The sequence below is a fragment of the Herpailurus yagouaroundi genome, unplaced genomic scaffold (assembly GCF_014898765.1).
Source record: "Herpailurus yagouaroundi ecotype Mexico unplaced genomic scaffold, PumYag 162, whole genome shotgun sequence".
NCBI classification, from domain to species: Eukaryota; Metazoa; Chordata; class Mammalia; order Carnivora; family Felidae; genus Herpailurus; species Herpailurus yagouaroundi.
In genome coordinates this window covers 50,403,422-50,425,275 of record NW_024412403.1, presented here as the reverse complement: position 1 = coordinate 50,425,275, position 21,854 = coordinate 50,403,422, and positions in this window count along the sequence as shown.

Below are 21,854 nucleotides of genomic sequence, written 5' to 3'. Positions count from 1 at the left end.
GGATGTTACTGATTAATAAATCAACATGACATACTTCTTGCTCTAAAGACAAGGGAAATTACGCTCAAAAAACTTCAGAAAACATAATACAAATAATTAAAGTAGCCATGCATATACCAAGAGAAGCTTAACAATTAAGTTCTTTGTTGCTGACCATGGTTACTATGTGTGGGCAAGATGAATACCTGAGGTCAACAGATAGAATATTATTACCAAATTTTTCTCAACTTGTCCAAATAGAAATCAACAAGATCTCTGGAATCTGTAAAACTTCTGTGTTCTGCTTCAGGAGTAAATCTAATCTTTTCATTTTCTTTCATTCTTAATTTTAAAGAATGTGGTTTTTATCACTCTATACTTAATGACATCTGAAGCATACAGCAGTCCTGAGGAAAAAGAGGGACAGATTTCCCTCCGCAAGCCACCTATTTTGAGGAAGACATCTTTTCCTGGAACATAAGCACATATATTTGACATAACTGTCTTCAACCTAAAAATTAGAATACATGGAAATTTCCCCCCCCCCACTCTACTATTCAAGCAAAAATAAAAACCAGTTAATTCTCCCTTCATGTTTGCCTTTTCTCCACACTGCCACTGCCACTTTGCAAAAGCCAGTCCTTATTACCTCAAGAATGATTCTGGCAAGGAGATTTCTAGTTAACTCATTTTTCCCCCAGGCTCTCCTGTAGACCACGTCTGCATAGATGTAAGTTCCTTAAGGGTAGGCACCACATTTACTCATTTGTATTCCAAGTATCTTGTGCAACCTCTAACACACAGTGAGGCTCCTTTAATGTTTGATGACTGAATGAGCAACTAACTGAGTTTCCTACATATTACTTATTGTGTCATTCCTCTGCTCAGATCTTGTTAATGGCTGACTAGTTTACCTCATCAAAATGTATTTAATTGTCATCATTCACAGATTTCATATTTGTGAATTTGCCTACTCACAAAAATTTATTTGTAACCCCAAAATCAATACTCAGGCACTTTAAAGATCATTCATAGACATGCATAGAGCAACAAAAAATTTGAATCGTCCATCATTTGTGTTTCCAGCTGAAAATGAACAACGAGACAATCTGTCTTCTTATTTCAGCTCTCAGACTGTAAACAACTGTCCTTTTGTGGTCTACATAGTACCATGTTTTTCATATCTTTGTCATGTTTGTTGATAATTTTGTTGTTTAAAATGGGTCTCAAGCATAGTGTTGAAGTGCTGTCTAATGTTCCTAAGCACAAGAACGCTGTGATGTACCTTATGAAGAAAAGACATGTTAGATAATCCCTGTTCAGGATGAGCTGTTGGCCATAAGTTAAATGTTAATGAATCAACAATATACATTAAATATAATACCTGTCTTTAAGCAAAAACACACAAAAAACAAGCTTAGGTATTGATAAGTTGAAGAAAATGTTACCAGAGGTTCATGGGAACCTTTCACTGTATTTCCCCTATAAGCAATGGTTCAGTATTGCTAATTCAATGTTTGCGGTGACTGTATAGAATATATTTACCATGAATAACTAGAATTAACTGTAAATTATCTCTAATTGCTTCTCAGGGACCTTAGTAATCTCTGTGTACTATGCCTATTACCTCAGCCCTCCTTACGTCAGCAGAAAGTATGCAGTCCAGTCACCTCGCCACTGTCAGACCATGCCTCTTTGGTGGATGATTCCTCTATGAATTATTTCATGTTCTTCCAACACATGGACTAATCAAAGTCCCCTCATATTACACCTGTTCCATGAAGTCCAAACAGAGTTCCGTCCCATGAATACTCTTATCTTTGGATCTTTAATGTAACTGCCCTTGTCTGTCATCACAGCACTTAACATTTAACCACAAGCAATCTTGATTTATTCCCTATTTCATTAGTGTTATTTGTTACCCAGTTTGATTACAATCACTTTGAAAGAAATTACTTAGTTCATATTATATCACTTCCATATATATATATATATATATATATATATATATATATATATATTCCCACCCAATAATGCCTATGTGGTTTTAACCTGCCTTTTTTCATATCATTAAGGAATGATAGAGCTATAAAAAGTCTCAGAACTCCTCTAGGCCACTCATCTAATGAATAGATAAGGAAACCAAGAACTAGCAAGTGATTTGTCCAAAAACATGTCATTTGTGTGTCAGAAGCAGAAGTTGGCATCATGATTCCCAACAGTGCGCATTTCCCACTGCTCTAGACAGCTGTGATGGCACTCCTATTATCATTTTTAAATATAAACAAAGTTTTCCAATACTTACACTTATGAAAATGAAAAACAGGAATCAAATGAATGATGAATTATCATTCTATAAAGTTGTCATAATCATCTGTGTACAGATACATGAAACAACTGGGGAAAAATAATAGCAGCTACACAGTTCCATGAGAGATGCATTGCTAACAAGATTTTATTTTCATATTAAGTGATTACGTTTCAAATTATTCCTGTTTTGGTCATTTGTATGCTACTTACTTGTTATATTTAAGTCTTACAGTCACAGGACATTTTAAAGAACAGGGGTGCCTGGGTGGCTCAGCCAGATGAGCATCAGACTCTTGATCTTGGCTCAGGTCTGTGAGCACAGAGCTTGCTTGGGAATCTCTCTCTCTCCCTCTCTTTCTGTCCCTCCCGTACTTGCTTTCTCTCAAAACAGATAAAAACAATAAAAACAAACAAAAACAAAAATCAAAAAAAAAAAACAAATAAAAATAAACTTAAAAATTTTTTTAAATAATCTGGGGGCAGCTGAGTGGCTCAGTTGGAAAAGCGTCCAACTCTTGATTTCAACTCAAGTCATGATCTCACAGTTCTTAAGTTCAAGCCCCACATAGGGCTCTGTGCTGTCAGCACACAGCCTGCTTGGGATTCTCTCTCTGGCCCTCCCCTGCTTGTGCTTTCACTTTCACTTTCTCTCTCTCTCTCTCTCTCTCTCTCTCTCTCTCTCTCTCTCTCTCTTACTCTCTTCAAAATAAATTTAAAAAAATAAACATTTAAAAACTAAATTAAAAAAAATTTTGTGCTTGCTATTTTTGTGATAGCAATTATGATAAGGTAAACTTTCAAAAATAAGACACTACGTTAGGATAAAATAGGAAGGAAGAGTGTAATAGAAATAAAAGTTCAAGGAGCTAACAGACTGACACCAGACAGAGAGAGGGACCAAGATGATTATGTAGGAAGCTCCTGAACTTCCTTCCTCCTATGGACACACTAAACGTACAGCTACATATGACACAATTCCCTCCAATAGAAATCTAGAAACTGGATAACTGATGGCCACAAATGGAGTGAATGAAAAAACACCCACATGGAAACATGTAGTAAAGGCTTAAAGATACTCTTGCCATAACCCCACCTCCACCATAGTACCATACAATTGGAAGGGAACCCCCAACTTCCAGCTTTTCCCTGAAGAACGAAGGGTTTGAATCACACATCTAAGCATCTAACTTTCCCAACTTTTCTGACTACCATCTGAGATATGGGCTGTCAAAACACTTGGCTCTGAACAACAACAGAACTTGAGTCCATAAGACCCACAGGACTATAGCAAAGAGCCAGTTCTTAATGGGTGTGAGCACTCAGAGTGCTCATCCCCCAGTGCTCAGCACAAAAGGGACAGGTAAAAATGCCCTTATCCCAGTCTTTCCCTGGAAAGAGTTTGAATGTATACTTTACAATCTGCTGCCTATGGTCCAACTTCTAATCAGCATGTGTCTGGGGGCTCAGATCCTCCACAGAGTTCCTGGGAGATTGTGCCCACTTGTGTTGTCTTCTCCCTCCAGGTCATTCCAACAATATAACTAAGTCACTAGCATCTCTCTAGATGGAGCTTGTACACATCTGCTGCCCCAGCTTTTGCAGATGCCATCAGAGAAACAGGCCTCCAGATTGCCTATTTCTGATAGCCAAAGGGGCTTGCATTCAAGAGTACCAAAGGACTGTAGCAAACAAAGAAGCCATTGTTGATGGGCAGGTGAGTGCTCACCACAGGGCTCAGAACAAAAGAATGGGCAAAAGCAACAGTGCCCCTCTCCCAGTATTTCGTGGGAAAGGGTTTGATGGCATATTTCATAAGCTGTGGCTTGAGGGTCCAGCTTCTAATTAGCACACATCTAGGTACTGATTACAATCTTCACTGGAGCCTGAAATGAGCTGGTGAACATTTTCCCCGCCTTCTCCCTCCTGCTCACTCAAAACAAAACAAAAACAAAAGCAAAACACCCAAGTCACCAGTATGTCCTTAGATAAAGCTTGTGCACACATCTAGCACTCCAACTTTTCTGGCTGCAACTCGAGGGACCAGTGCCCAAATCACCTAGCTTTGATAGCAAACAAGGCTCATGTTCATGAGTCCCAGAGGACTACAGCAAACAAAGCAGACTTGACAAAGCCAAGCCCCCACAGCTACACAATCAGGCTCGGTGCAGAGGTAGTAGACAAAAATGCAAAAATGCCCATCTCCCAGTTTCCCAGCTGCTGCCTGAGGGTTTGTCTCATAATCAGACTACATCTAGGTACTGACTGCAACCCTTCCCTTTGACACACTAATGGATCTTGGTGCACCTTCATATCTGCTGGGAGCCACTAAGAACAAAGATGGCAGCTTAGACAATCACAAAGTTGTGAGAGACAACCAGAAGCTCAGTCTGGGCTAATTCACAAGGTTCACCTCTTACACAAGCCCACTATGTCAAGGCTGGAAGGGGTGGATGTTTTATCTAATGCACAGGAACCAACACAGAGAGTCAAGGAAAATGAAGAAACATAAATGTGAAGAGGGAAATATAAAGCCACAGAGCTTTTGTATGCGTTAAAACTTATCCGCTTAATGGGGCGCCTGGGTGGTGCAGTCGGTTAAGCGTCCGACTTCAGCCAGGTCACGATCTCGCGGTCCGGGAGTTCGAGCCCCGCGTCGGGCTCTGGGCTGATGGCTCAGAGCCTGGAGCCTGTTTCCGATTCTGTGTTTCCCTCTCTCTGCCCATCCCCCGTTCATGCTCTGTCTCTCTCTGTCCCCAAAATAAATAAACGTTAAAAAAAAAAATTTTAAAAACTTGTTTAAAAAAAAAAGTTATCCGCTTAAAATAGACTGCTATGACTAAAACAGTTTTCAATTGTTTTCATTACATTTGCAACTCTTTAAACATAGGAAAAATTATAGGCATCAGCTTCAAAATATATGAAGAGGTAGTGTTAGCCAAGTATTTTAAGCAGTACAAGAGCAAAAATGTTTGACCATCACTGCTCTAAGCTGCCTGAAGTTGTATCTTGGTTAACGGCTCTCAGATTGTTGAGTGTGGCTTGTTTGATTGCCACCTGCCCCAATAATACAAACCTCGCACTTGCCTCATTGGATTCGCCTTCTGTAGAGCAGTTCACGTGAACTCCCCCAGACTTTAGTAGGAATAGCAGAGCAAAACAAAACAAAACATACCCTCAAAAATTGATATGGTAAACTAGTAACCAAGAGAGACATGAGAATGTGGGTGGGGAGAGTTCTGAGAGGAAGTATGAAACCCTGAGCATCTCATGCCCAGCAAGCAGGCTAGGGTGATGAACACAATAAACCCCAACTTTAAGGACTGTTTTACAAAACCTGCCTTGCTTCCAGCTAAGCAGGACTTCTGAGATCAGGAGGTAGGATGGAAGACAGAACTCTTCCATCAGGGAGGATCAAAGAATGAGGAAGGGATCTAAAGTCTCCCAAGGCACGTTTAACATACAACTTGGTGCAAACTTAAGGCTCCCTTTTCCAGGCCTAGAAATCATCACTTGGCTATGTTATTATTCTAGCCAGAATGCTTTTTTAAATACAAAATTCTTGATTTCCCTAACTTAAAACCTTTCTCTGACTTCGTATAACGTCAAACATCCAAACTCTAACTTAGTATGCAAGTGCTTTATGGTCTGGCCCCTGCCCTCCTCTCTAAACTCTATCTCAATCCTCATAGGAAACATTCTACATCTGCTCTAGCCTTCCCCAGTGACCAGCAGATCTCAGCTGTGTCTGACTATTGGCCCAACTCAATGATTATAAAGTGCTAGTGTGCCTGCCTAGAAAGCTCTTCCTACTTCCTCACCTGTCCAATTCCTCTTCTTTCAAGACATAATTCAAACACTATCTTCAAGGCCTCAAATTTTTATTTTTCCCCCTTCTATGTGCCCTCAGAGCAACACTAATCCAGCATTTATGTTGTGCTATATTCATTTACTCATTCACTTGCTAGGTCTCCTTCTAATTTCCTAGCAGGCAAGACTAGCACCCTAGAAGTAAATCAACGAGTGAAAGAGAAAACGAATTAATATATAAATTTTAAAAATTAATTATATACAAGTAACAAGGAGATAGAGGACTTGGGATACAAAATAACAAGATGTCAGGAAGCAGAAATATCGGGGTGGAAACTGAAGAGATAGAGGGAAGCAATGGGCTCTTCCTGCCTGTTCCCCACCATAACACATAGGCCTCTCTCCCTGCTCAGATGCTATGGGCTGTGGTAACAGACTCACAGGGCTCAAAACCCAGCCCTGACACTTATTAGCATTGTGACCTGGTATAAATTACTACTCATCTCTAAGCCCCAGATTCCTCATCTCTGAAATGGAAATCATTGTATTGACCTCCACATACAGTTGTTATGAAGATTAAATCATATAATGTTATGAAGATAAATCAAGATAAGTGTGATAGACCTGACACAGTGCTTTGTACATAAAAAACACACAATACATGTTAGCAGAGAATACCTTTCTAGCTGATGTTGAGGAATAGAAGAAGCAGCTTTTTCTCAGCCCCCTAAAGCACACGGCCTGGGCTAGGACATTGGAAAATGTGATATGAAGTCACTGTTTGATTCAGGACATTTTAGTTCGGTGCTAAATGCCACAGACCAAACTCAAATCAGCAATGTCATCATCATTTGAATCTATTCTTTAACTGAAAGGTAACAGCAATTATAAATTGGGGTTCAGGTCAAGAAGATTTTGATATGTTAACTATATTAATGACATAGTTTTAATGTTTTGCCTTTAGAAAGAAAGAAAAAAAAGAAGAAAAAAAGTCATATGAGGTTGCCACCTGAAAGATCTAAGGAAGTTCCAGCCCCACAGCAAAAGAATCTTCACTTAAGGAAGCCTCAACTTCTCAAGCCTCCTGAATTTGCCAAGAAGTTCTGCTCTAATGAACAATAAGAGTGTCTGCCTATTGACCCAACCACTAGGTTGGATTAGGAGGTAAAATATTATCCAATAGGATTAATTATTATATCACATTGTACCAGATGCCTCTTCCATGCATCAGTTTTGTTGTTCAGTCACATATTAAAAATCATTGTCTTGACATTCTAAATACACTGCCTGATTATTGGTTCCTGGCAGCAGTGGCTGATGGCAGTGACTGGGTTACATAATATCTGCACCTAGTTGCACAACTAGTCACAATATTTCATGATGTTTGCCCTGAAGAATGTCATATTCACCAGACTGATCTCTTCATTATTTACTTACCATATTTCAGTTTCCCTCTCCTTATGCCTTTGCTTACTCTCTTTCCTCCACCCAAAATCACCTTTCTTCCTATCTAATTATTCAAATTCTAGAAGCCTTTTAAGGTTAAGTCAACTGCTCCTTTTGTGTGTCAATAACCCAAGCAAAAAACAGTTTGCTTCTGAATTTTCACTGCACTTTATTTTCTGTGCAGTGCTTTATGCTTGACATCTGTCTTTTCTTTACTAGCACAATGCTTTATACACTACTGGCACTGAAGATTTATTGAAGGCAGGAACTAGTGATCCACTACAACTAAGGCTACCATAGATCACCTGATAATACAAACAGACATCTTATCTTAATGAAAAGAAAACACTTCACTCCTTATGAGGAAATCCTGCTTCTTAGCCAATAGCTAAGCTCACTTCCTGCTCATGTGTCTCCCGAAGGGCTTGTGAAGGAGACTCTAGGCAGAATGTACTCTAGAATTATTCTCTGGCTTATTACTAAGAGAGTTTGCCATGGTCTCACTTCTTGGCTACTGAAACACCGCCCTAAGTAGGGGCAACAAAATTCAGAATTAGGGAAATCTGAAAATGATGGGTTTAAGTGGCTGCTTTGTACTGAATCAAGAGCAAAGATCCTTTCCATTGTCTCCTTTCTTGATGGATTACTCACTTACAGAAGTAAGTCATGGCCAGGCTAGATATGATCTAGCACTATGTCAGGGTAAAAATTAGAATGATAATAATGAATATTTATATGGACTCAGTATTAGATGATATTAAGGAATTATTTTCAATTTTGACAGGCTGAGTAACGGCATGCTCGCTATGAAATATAGAAGAATTATCAGAGACATGCCACAAAATGACATGATTTCTAGGATTTGCTTTGAAATATTCAAGAGCAAAAAGGAGGAATGGAGAGGATATACTAAGATTGGCAAACTGTTGAAAAAATTTTAATTTATTATTACATAGAAGCTCATTATACTATGCTGTGTACTTTTGTATGCTAAAACATGGATCCAATAAAAGTTCTAAAAGAAAACTCTTTTGAGGCAATGGTTATTTTCATATAGCTCATCTACAAACAAGGTATTTGCCTGAAATGACAAATAAGGGGGGGGGGGGGGAATTTTTATTATCTAGATCACCAGTCTGTGCCATTTGATTTAATTCAGACTACTCGACATCATTGCTATTATGTTGTCTTAAGTCAGAAAACATAATCTGGAGAAGATATCTCCAGAACTGACTAGGCAACATAATTCAGGAAAGGGAACATTCCAGTTACATTAAACTTTAAAAAACCTGGGGCATCTGGGTGGCTCAGTCAGCTAAGCGACCAACTTCAGCTCAGATCATAATCTCGCAGTTCATGAGCTCCAGCCACATGTCGGGCTCTGTGCTGGTGGTACAGAATCTGCCCGGGATTCTCTCTCTCCCTCTCTTTTTCTCACTCTGTCTCTCTACCCCTTCCCCACTTGTACAGTCTCTCAAAAAAACAAAACAAAAACAAAAAAAAAACAAAGTAAAAAAAAAAAAACCACTCTTAGTAAGCCCCTTTATTATCTGCTACTTGCATAGAAAGAACTTTACAGTCTGGCTGCCTAAAAGTGTTTCAGCAGATTAAGGCATTGTGAAGTGGAGCTAAGCTAAATTTTAAAAAGCCAGCAAAGCTGAATTGGAAGATGGTGGCGTAGGAGGACGCTGGGCTCACCGCGCGTCCTGCTGATCACTTAGATTCCACCTACACCTGCCTAAATAACCCAGAAAACCACCAGAGGATTAGCAGAACGGAGTCGCCGGAGCCAAGCGCAGACGAGAGGCCCACGGAAGAGGGTAGGAAGGGCGGCGAGGCGGTGCGCGCTCCACGGACTGGCGGGAGGGAGCCGGGGCGGAGGGGCGGCTCGCCGGCCAAGCAGAGCCCCCGAGCCTGGCTTGCAAAAAGCGGAGGGGCCTGACGGACTGTGTTCCGACAGCAAGCGCGACTTAGCGGCTGGGAGGTCATAAGTTAACAGCTCTGCTCAGAAAGCGGGAAGGCTGGAGGACAAAGGGAAGGAAAGCTGCTGAGCCCCGGACGACAGAGCTCAGTTTGGTGGGGAACAAAGGCGCTCGCCAGCGCCATCTTCCCCGCCCATCCCCCAGCCAAAATCCCAAAGAGAACCAGTTCCTGCCAGGGAACTTGCTCCCTCCGCGCAAACACCCAACTCTGCGCTTCTGCGGAGCCAAACCTCCGGCAGCGGATCTGACTCCCTCCTGCTGCCACAGGGCCCCTCCTGAAGTGGATCACCTAAGGAGAAGCAAGCTAAGCCTGCCCCTCCTGCCCCTGCACCTTGCCTACCCACCCCAGCTAAGACGCCAGATCCCCAGCATCACAAGCCTGGCAGTGTGCAAGTAGCCCAGACAGGCCACCCCACCCCACAGTGAATCCCGCCCCTAGGAGAGGGGAAGAGAAGGCACGCACCAGTCTGACTGTGGCCCCAGTGGTGGGCTGGGGGCAGACATCAGGTCTGACTGCGGCTCCGCCCACCAACTCCAGCTATACACCACAGCACAGGGGAAGTGCCCTGCAGGTCCTCACCACGCCAGGGACTATCCAAAATGACCAAGCGGAAGAATTCCCCTCAGAAGAATCTCCAGGAAATAAGAACAGCTAATGAGCTGATCAAAAAGGCTTTAAATAACATAACAAAGTGAATTTAGAATAATAGTCATAAAATTAATCGCTGGGCTTGAAATCAGTATACAGGACAGCAGAGAATCTCTTGCTACAGAGATCAAGGGACTAAGGAACAGTCACGAGGAGCTGAAAAACGCTTTAAACGAAATGCATAACAAAATGGAACCCACCACGGCTCGGATTGAAGAGGCAGAGGAGAGAATAGGTGAACTAGAAGATAGAGTTATGGAAAAAGAGGAAGCTGAGAAAAAGAGAGATAAAAAAATCCAGGAGTATGAGGGGAAAATTAGAGAACTAAGTGATACACTAAAAAGAAATAATATACGCATATTTGGTATCCCAGAGGAGGAAGAGAGAGGGAAAGGTGCTGAAGGGGTACTTGAAGAAATAATAGCTGAGAACTTCCCTGAACTGGGGAAGGAAAAAGGCATTGAAATCCAAGAGGCACAGAGAACTCCCTTCAGACGTAACTTGAATCGATCTTCTGCACGACATATCATAGTGAAACTGGCAAAATACAAGGATAAAGAGAAAATTCTGAAAGCAGCAAGGGGTAAACGTGCCCTCACATATAAAGGGAGACCTATAAGACTCGTGACTGATCTCTCTTTTGAAACTTGGCAGGCCAGAAAAAATTGGCACGAGATTTTCAGTGTGCTAGACAGAAAAAATATACAGCCGAGAATCCTTTATCCAGCAAGTCTGTCATTTAGAATAGAAGGAGAGATAAAGGTCTTCCCAAACAAACAAAAACTGAAGGAATTTGTCACCACTAAACCAGCCCTACAAGAGATCCTAAGGGGGACCCTGTGAGACAAAGTACCAGAGACATCACTACAAGCATAAAACATACAGACATCACAATGACTCTAAACCCATATCTTTCTATAATAACACTGAATGTAAATGGATTAAATGCGCCAACCAAAAGACATAGGGTATCAGAATGGATAAAAAAACAAGACCCATCTATTTGCTGTCTACACGAGACTCATTTTAGACCTGAGGACACCTTTAGATTGAGAGTGAGGGGATGGAGAACTATTTATCATGCTACCGGAAGCCAAAAGAAAGCTGGAGTAGCCATACTTATATCAGACAAACTAGACTTTAAATTAAAGGCTGTAACAAGAGATGAAAAAGGACATTATATAATAGTGACAGGGTCTATCCATCAGGAAGAGCTAACAATTATAAATGTCTATGCGCCGAATACCGGAGCCCCCAAATTTATAAAACAATTACTCATAAACATAAGCAACCTTATTGAGAAGAATGTGGTAATTGCAGGGGACTTTAACACCCCACTTACAGAAATGGATAGATCATCTAGACACACGGTCAATAAAGAAACAAGGGCCCTGAATGAGACATTGGATCAGATGGACTTGACAGATCTATTTAGAACTCTGCATCCCAAAGCAACAGAATATACTTTCTTCTCGAGTGCACATGGAACATTCTCCAAGATAGATCATATACTGGGTCACAAAACAGCCCTTCATAAGTTTACAAGAACTGAAATCATACCATGCATACTTTCAGACCACAATGCTATGAAGCTTGAAATCAACCACAGAAAAAAGTCTGGAAAACCCCCAAAAGCATGGAGGTTAAAGAACACCCTACTAACGAATGAGTGGGTCAACCAGGCAATTAGAGAAGAAATTAAAAAATATATGGAAACAAACGAAAATAAAATAAAACAATCCAAGCGCTTTGGGACGCAGCAAAGGCAGTCCTGAGAGGAAAATACATTGCAATCCAGGCCTATCTCAAGAAACAAGAAAAATCCCAAATACAAAATCTAACAGCACACCTAAAGGAAATAGAAGCAGAACAGCAAAGGCAGCCTAAACCCAGCAGAAGAAGAGAAATAATAACGATCAGAGCAGAAATAAACAATATAGAATCTAAAAAAACTGTAGAGCAGATCAACGAAACCAAGAGTTGGTTTTTTTGAAAAAATAAACAAAATTGACAAACCTCTAGCCAGGCTTCTCAAAAAGAACAGGGAGATGACCCAAATAGATAAAATCATGAATGAAAATGGAATGATTACAACCAATCCCTCAGAGATACAAACAATTACCAGGGAATACTATGAAAAATTATATGGCAACAAATTGGACAACCTGGAAGAAATGGACAAATTCCTGAACACCCACACTCTTCCAAAACTCAATCAGGAGGAAATAGAAAGTTTGAACAGACCCATAACCAGCGAAGAAATTGAATTGGTTATCAAAAATCTCCCAACAAATAAGAGTCCAGGACCACATGGCTTTCCAGGGGAGTTCTACCAGACGTTTAAAGCAGAGATAATACCTATCCTTCTCAAGCTATTCCAAGAAATAGAAAAGGAAGGAAAACTTCCAGACTCATTCTATGAAGCCAGTATTACTTTGATTCCTAAACCAGACGGAGACCCAGTAAAAAAAGAGAACTACAGGCCAATATCCCTGATGAATATGGATGCCAAAATTCTCAATAAGATACTAGCAAATCGAATTCAACGACATATAAAAAGAATTATTCACCATGATCAAGTGGGATTCATTCCTGAGATGCAGGGCTGGTTCAACATTCGCAAATCAATCAACGTGATACATCACATTAACAAAAAAAAAGAGAAAAGCCATATGATCCTGTCAATCGATGCAGAAAAGGCCTTTGACAAAATCCAGCACCCTTTCTTAATAAAAACCCTTGAGAAAGTCGGGATAGAAGGAACATACTTAAAGATCATAAAAGCCATTTATGAAAAGCCCACAGCTAACATCATCCTCAATGGGGAAAAACTGAGAGCTTTTGCCCTGAGATCAGGAACACGACAGGGATGCCCACTCTCACCGCTGTTGTTTAACATAGTGCTGGAAGTTCTAGCATCAGCAATCAGACAACAAAAGGAAATCAAAGGCATCAAAATTGGCAAAGATGAAGTCAAGCTTTCGCTTTTTGCAGATGACATGATATTATACATGGAAAATCCGACAGACTCCACCAAAAGTCTGCTAGAACTGATACATGAATTCAGCAAAGTTGCAGGATACAAAATCAATGTACAGAAATCAGTTGCATTCTTATACACTAACAATGAAGCAACAGAAAGACAAATAAAGAAACTGATCCCATTCACAATTGCACCAAGAAGCATAAAATACCTAGGAATAAATCTAACCAAGGATGTAAAGGATCTGTATGCTGAAAACTATAGAAAGCTTATGAAGGTAATTGAAGAAGATTTAAAGAAATGGAAAGACATTCCCTGCTCATGGATTGGAAGAATATTGTCAAAATGTCAATACTACCCAAAGCTATCTACACATTCAATGCAATCCCAATCAAAATTGCACCAGCATTCTTCTTGAAACTAGAACAAGCAATCCTAAAATTCATATGGAACCACAAAAGGCCCCGAATAGCCAAAGTGATTTTGAAGAAGAAGACCAAAGCAGGAGGCATCACAATCCCAGACTTTAGCCTCTACTACAAAGCTGTCATCATCAAGACAGCATGGTATTGGCACAAAAAACAGACACATAGACCAATGGAATAGAATAGAAACCCCAGAACTAGACCCACAAACGTATGGCCAACTCATCTTTGACAAAGCAGGAAAGAACATCCAATGGAAAAAAGACAGTCTCTTTAACAAATGGTGCTGGGAGAACTGGACAGCAACATGCAGAAGGTTGAAACTAGACCACTTTCTCACACCATTCACAAAAATAAACTCAAAATGGATAAAGGACCTGAATGTGAGACAGGAAACCATCAAAACCTTAGAGGAGAAAGCAGGAACAGACCTCTCTGACCTCAGCCATAGCAATCTCTTACTCGACACATCCCCAAAGGCAAGGGAATTAAAAGCAAAAGTGAATTACTGGGACCTTATGAAGATAAAAAGCTTCTGCACAGCAAAGGAAACCACCAACAAAACTAAAAGGCAACCAACGGAATGGGAAAAGATATTTGCAAATGACATATCGGACAAAGGGCTAGTATCCAAAATCTATAAAGAGCTCACCAAACTCCACACCCGAAAAACAAATAACCCAGTGAAGAAATGGGCAGAACACATGAATAGACACTTCTCTAAAGAAGACATCCGGATGGCCAACAGGCACATGAAAAGAGGTTCAGCGTCGCTCCTTATCAGGGAAATACAAATCAAAACCACACTGAGATATCACCTCACGCCAGTCAGAGTGGCCAAAATGAACAAATCAGGAGACTATAGATGCTGGAGAGGATGTGGAGAAACGGGAACCCTCTTGCACTGTTGGTGGGAATGCAAATTGGTGCAGCCACTCTGGAAAGCAGTGTGGAGGTTCCTCAGAAAATTAAAAATAGACCTACCCTATGACCCAGCAATAGCACTGCTAGGAATTTGTCCAAGGGACACAGGAGTACTGATGCATAGGGGCACTTGTACCCCAATGTTCATAGCAGCACTCTCAACAATAGCCAAATTGTGGAAAGAGCCTAAATGTCCATCAACTGATGAATGGATAAAGAAATTGTGGTGTATATACACTATGGAATACTACGTGGCAATGAGAAAAAATGAAATATGACCTTTTGTAGCAACGTGGATGGAACTGGAGAGTGTGATGCTAAGTGAAATAAGCCATACAGAGAAAGACAGATACCATATGGTTTCACTCTTATGTGGATCCTGAGAAACTTAACAGGAACCCATGGGGGAGGGGAAGGAAAAAAAAAAAAAAAAGAGGTTAGAGTGAGAGAGAGCCAAAGCATAAGAGACTGTTGAGAACTGAGAGCAAACTGAGGGTTGATGGGGGGTGGGAGGGAGGAGAGGGTGGGTGATGGGTATTGAGGAGGGCACCTTTTGGGATGAGCACTGGGTGTTGTATGGAAACCAATTTGACAATAAATTTCATATATAAATAAAAAAAAAGCCAGCAAAAACTTTAAAACTGGCATCAGCCTACATTTTCACATTCCTCTGTACATCTCTGTATATCAGGCCATTATAGACCTCAAATCCTTTGGGAAAACCATCTAATTCAGTATTGCCCAAATATGTTTATTGAACTGAGATATTATTAACCATGACCTGAAAAAAGGACTTCATAGTCAAATGAAGCTGGAGAAATTCTGGGTCACACAAAGTTCAAGTATCTCTTTACTTTGGGACTTTCTAGAGTCTTCAGTATGATAATAGGTATTCTAATTCTTCAAGAAGGGAAATATCATAAGACCAATACAATGTTCAGAAATCATCTTGCAGAATTAGTGTTCCAAAAATATATTGATGACTATGATCTGAAATTATACCCAGGTACACACATACACAGAGATATGAACATACTAGGAGATAGGAATGAACCATTTTTTCATCGATCTGAACAAGTATTATGCCTAGCTTCAGAATATAATGAAGGTACCCCACCACTATCCAAATGAAAGTCTAACTAGTTTAGTCAAAAAGTGAGTTAAGGTCCTGAAAACAGAATCTGCAAGTCAGAAATGCTAACAAGTAATTTATCACAGCACGTTTCAAGAGTCTTAACTAGTTGTCAGAACTGGCTAGGAAAAAGGCATACCCAGCTAATACCTGCAGCCTTTGATGAGAAAATTCTGTGTCATCTTGATGCTGAGGTGGACAGTATGTATATTTACAGAAAGTCACTGGTGACCAGTCTAGCTCTTCAAAGGCATGGGCCTTTGTCTTCTACTGAAGACAAAATTATAATACATACAAAGATATTAACTCATGGATTTTCATGTTTTTAATTCTCTTTTTCTTACAGTTTTATCTCTTCCCCACATAGCCTAAACAGCCTTTACCTGGATCTTCCCATTGTAGTCTGGGTGCCAGCCTCACCTCTACTGATGCTATTGCTGAAACAGAGTCTAAGAGAGAACTAGGTTAATAATGGTTGCCAACTGTAGTACCTACTGGGGCAAGAACTGAGAGTCAAATCTAAGCCTATGAAACTCAGATAAACGAAAAGTTAGGTGCAATCCTACAGGATGTAGGAAGAAAGCTGAGGTTGAGGAGTAGAGGATGAATTTCAGTATTGCCAGAGCTGAGATCCAACCCTGAAAATAATCTGGTACATTTGGAGGGATAGAGATTGAGAAAGGGGGCAAAAACAGGCAGAAGCCTCAAAAACCACCATCAAACTTAATTTGTTACAACAAATGGGAGCCCTTAGTCATGGTAGGCCAATGCAAACAACAGGTCATCTGCAAGCCTAGTTGAAGCCTTCTTATGCTATTGCCTACTTGCTATTCTTCAAAGCACAATGTATCTATAAATAACCTCTTCTGAGGTTTTCTACAATCATCCACATTGAGAGAAAATACTTGGAGGTCATAATAAGAATGATATGAATTGGATCTTTGTCTTTTTGGAACAAACGTCCTGATATGGATGAACTGGAAATGATTAATGCTTTTCTTCTTTCCTTGCCAAAAGACAGGCATTTGTTTAATTGAATAGAGACAGAAAGTCTATTCTCCATATATGGAATGAAATCCAAGCTACCTTTTTATAGGCAGGAAGAATTAAACTCCCAGCAGATTATCTGTGGAAATATGCCAATGTTGGAATAACAACACTCTCCTAGTGGTTTTCCATGAACTAGTTACATGCCAAATACAAAACTGGTTCAAGTGAACCCTCTGTACCAGAACTCCATGGATACCACAAAGATATGAGAATGAGAACAAAACATAAATATGGAGAAGTGAAAAGAGGTAGCGTGGAAGAAAATAATAAAATAATTTAATAGGAGATGTAGATCCAAGGAAGATGTTTCATTTATTTTTTGGTAGAATATTGAAATCCTGGCTGAGTCTGACCATGCTGTTATGAAGGCAGCAGTCTCCGTGCCCCGTCTTTCTGCCTAGGCTGTTTGCCTTTGTGGTCACACCTTATTCTTACACTCATGAAAATTTAATCCAACTAGACTTTTTGCACAGAACCCCTGTTTACTTAGTACAGATTATGTTACAATCAGTATTAAAAGAATGAGTAATGGAATTAATGTGTAGTTGAATATTATTTATCCTTTTTACTTTTCCAATGCCTTCCTTAGTTATCTTTTTTATGTTTAATGTTTTACCATTCATTTTGCAGTTTGCAGGTTCTGTGTGGAAAACTCTATTTTGGTGTGGTTAAAAAAACAAAATTCAACTGAGGACATTTTAAAGATCTTACTGGCTTTTATTCGACCATTAATGAATTGGGCAGCATCCCATCTAGCAGAAAGAAAAGTGCTCTAAGGAAGACTTTCATAGACAGAAGGGGCAGGAACAAGGAAATTATACTTGCAAAAAGGGGATTGGTATGTTATCACTTTCCTTTATCAGGCGCCAGGGGTCTAACAGGCAGATTAGCTCTCGTGCTGACCAGGTCATTTCTGACAGACTGGTTTAAGATTCCATTTCTGGAAGAGGCCAAAAGTATAATGAAGTCCCAGTTTGGTGACATGGGGCTTAGCATGAGCGACTCCACTGTGGGTCTGTAGTCTTGTTTTTAACAGTACATAATGAGAGAGATTTTACTAATTATTTGTACTCTGTGTATTCTAGCTTTTTTTTTTTTGAGCTTTTTTTTCTATCTTTCATATTCAGTGAAAACCCAAAAAATGTATAGGTCATTTTACCACTGCATTTGTTAATGAAATTCAACAAAATCTTTCTTATAAATCCCTTTTTCCTACTTTGCATGAGTTTATAAGCCACGATGTCAACGTTGTCTTAACTTTAAATCTTAATTGAAAAGGACCATAATATATTTTTCATGAATGCATATTTGCTCTTTTTATAAGCAATTAAAGCAATATTATAAAAATATAAAAAAGATGAATATAACCTGAGGTCTAGCACCCAGAGATTTCCAGTGTTAACATTTTGCTGAACATACATCCCAAAGTATCTTTGTGTCTATTGATACATATGGAAATATACAGTTTTATATGCAGGAGACCTTTCTACTCAGGCTGTTTGAAACAATATTTTTTTTATTCGCCTATATCTTGGGCATTGTGCCATATTGATAAATACAGAACTCCCACAAGGCTGAGTGTGATCTGGCCCTGCCTACCCCTCTAAGCTCATCTGAAACTTCTCTCCCCTTTACTCATCCCACTTCATCTGGTCTCTTTGTTATTCTTCAGGCACAGGAGACTTCTTCCTACCAGAGGGCCTTTCTTTTTTGTGTTGTGTTCCCATGTGCTTGCCATGCCCTTCCTCCAGTTCTTTCTTTGACACACCACATGTTGGTTACTCATGTTACTCATGTCTGAGCTCTAACGTCCCTTCTCAGAGAGGTCTTCCACAATGATGGTCATTTGGGGCCACCCAGTCACTCTGCATCTCATCACACAGAGCTGTTTTCATCATAACTGTAGCTCTGTTTGAAGTTAACTAATTTTTCAAATGACCAGGGCATTTTTAAATGACTCCGTTAAACAGCAATTAGGAGATGAATAAGCTGACCAACTAGCAATACTTCAAGAAAATCAAAATATTATCGGAACCTAAGACTTCAAGGACAATGAGCATTACTGTAGAATAACGTATAGATCATCAACAGAAAAAAGCAATGGAAACTTCCTCCAGAGCAGAGCAAGAATCTTCACAGTTGTTGCCTGTAAAATTAAAGCCAGCCTCCCATAGCTTTTCTTATCATATTTACAAACTGTAAGAGAGTTGCTAAAAATCTAAATTTTAGGCAGCATAAGCTTCCAATCAGTTCAGTTAACTTTATATTAAAGATTTAAAGCCCAGCTTAAATGATGAGTCCACTGAGACATAAAAATAGTAACAAACTGCTTTTTTCCCTAAAAATATAATGGCCAGTAAACATTCTGGCAATAGAATCTATAGTCAAATTCTATGTATAGTTGTAAATATAAATAATATTATCATGTGAGAAGAAATGTTCATCTCTTCAATGAGGAAAAATAATTTTTTTAGAAACATTTGGATATCAGGATCTGTGCAATTGAAATCATGAATACCTTGGAAATCAGATGAAAAAAGAAACTAGTGATTTTAAACTCTTTTAAAAAAGAGCATTTCATTTACTTTAATTTTTTTTAACGTTTATTTATTTTTGAGAGAGAGAGAGACATTGCATGAACAGGGGAGGAGCAGAGAGAGAGGGAGACACAGAATCTGGAACAGGCTCCAGGCTCTGAGCTGTCAGCACAGAGCCCGACGCGGGGCTCGAACTTACCGGCCATGAGATCATGACCTGAGCCGAAGTCGGACCCTTAACCGACCAAGCCACCCAGGTGCCCCTCATTTACTTTAAAATAAAAATTAAAATGACTGTTTTGAAGGTTTAATTGCTTCTCATTTATAAACCCTTGGAGTTCTAAGGCTATCATCTAGGAGTGTTCATTACTGCATCCTGAAAAATGTGAACATTAGCCACTAATGCTTGAAAATGTCTACAATAAGAAATAATTAGTAAAAAAAAATATTGCTTTAGGATTTGCCACAAAGTGCTTGTAGTTTATTTAACTGAAAAATGTATATTCCAATTTAAAAGATATTTGAAAATTAAACATTTCTTTGTAATTTTTAGGCAATTTTTGATATATAGTTGGCCTTGATAACTATTAAATATGGACTTGTTACCTTTATCCAGAACTTGAACCCATTAAAGGAGTAAAGCATTGTTAATTTCATGATTTTATAGGCAGTTCACTTGTGGAAGTACCTGCTGTAATTCAGGTATTGCACTGAGCATTCTGAGAATGCCATGAAATTAAATGGTGAGATTAATAATTTTGGAGATGGTTGTTTTGTGCTTCAAGGGGAAAATGATTTTTCTGCCTTTTTATTAAGCACATTACAAGGACTCCAGACTTCAGGGGTCTTCCCTTTACTACCCAAATAACAATAATCAAAGTCTCTCAATCTACTCGTACAACAAGATCTTCAATCTTTTATAGGCTCCTCTTTCCAAATATTTTTAAGCATTCCAATGCCTGCATATACACATTCCCCAAATCTGTGTAGGCTGTTACACATCCAATGTCAATTTAAGCAGATGCCCCAGGTATTTCTGTTGCTGTACCTCTCAAAAGCCCAGGCTTCTTTATAGAAGACTAAGACATTATAAAGGGAAATATCAAGTCAGACAAAGAAAGCTTAATATTGTGTATCAGTTATTTCTACTCTCATAGATAACTGGTCATATCTCTTCACTAGAAGTCTCTCAACTGGCCTTCTCCCTCTTTCATGTCACAGCTGGTTGCAATTTTCAAGGTCCATCTCACATCTCATGGAAAGAAGTACCCCAAAGGGGCCCTTAGCTTCCAGTGCTCTCCCACTTAATCAGCATGAGATCATAAAATTTTCAGAAACACCATTCTGCCCACAAGAGAGTCAAGGTTTTCTGTTTTAGAACAGCTAAGTTTCAGGGGTGTCTGGGTGGCTCAGTTGGCTAAGCATCCAACTTTGGCTCAGGTCATGATCTCAGGTTTGTGGGTTTGAGCCCTGTATCAGGCTCTGTGCTGACAGCTCAGAGTCTGGAGCCTGCTTTGAATTCTGTGTCTCCCTCTCTTCCTGCCCTTCCCCTGCTCATACTCTGTCTCTCTCTCTGTGTCACTCAGAATAAATAAACATTTTTTTTTAAATAGCTAAGCTTCTCCTTGTCCCTAACTTTTCCACTCTAGAATGGTATTTTGGATTTATCCATGGATAACTTGAAGGGGCCCAAAAGAAAAGCATAACCCTGACCCAAAGATACATTATGCCTCTACTCTTAGAGCAATAGAGAAAAACACTATCAGCTTTAAAATAATAACCTGATAGCTACAATGAATGAATTAGATCTATAATATGGATAAATACGGAAACTAAAAGAATATTGTAGAAAAATATAGTATGAAATAATTTAAATATATTTTATATAAATATAAAAATGAGCAGTAATTATATAGAAACATGAGCAGGGAAACTCTTCACCAATCTTAAAATATTAGTTGTCTCTGGGGGAAGAGACAAGAATGTGACTGGGAATGTGATTCAAGTGGGTCTTTAACTCTACAAGATTGTATTTTCAAAAAGAAAATGAAAATAAATAGGGCAAAATATTAACATCTTATAAATCTACATGGTAGATAAGTGAATGAATAAATGTATGTAGCAGTTCTGGTTCTAGTATTTGCAGAGTTGCTCACAGTAAAGAAAACTTCTCATAGTTAACAACCATAAACTCTAGATAAGCTATGAGAAACAATTATTCAAAGTCACTGTAGAGTGACCAGAAGTAGGTAGAAAATGGAAGAAGGAATTACACTGTGTCTAATCTCCGTATATTAGGTTTTACCATTTAGGATATTCCCAGTCTGCATGGCTCACCTAGAATTTAAGCAGAAACCTACAAGCTTGTTGGTTTGAGCTGTCAGAGAACAGAGTTTGACTCCAAGGATCCAGTGGAAAATAACAACTGGGAGGCTGAAAGAAGTTAGCAGAGATTTGATGTACTGTGCTCTATAAGGAAGAAGAGTATAAAGTCTGGAGTATGGGCTTAGTGAAAATCATGGGCTCCCCGCACACTTACACAAACGAACTGAAAACTAATCTTCTAACAATCTTCTAATCTGACAAACTTAAAGTCAAATTTCAATTCCTCATCCAGTAATTTAACTGCC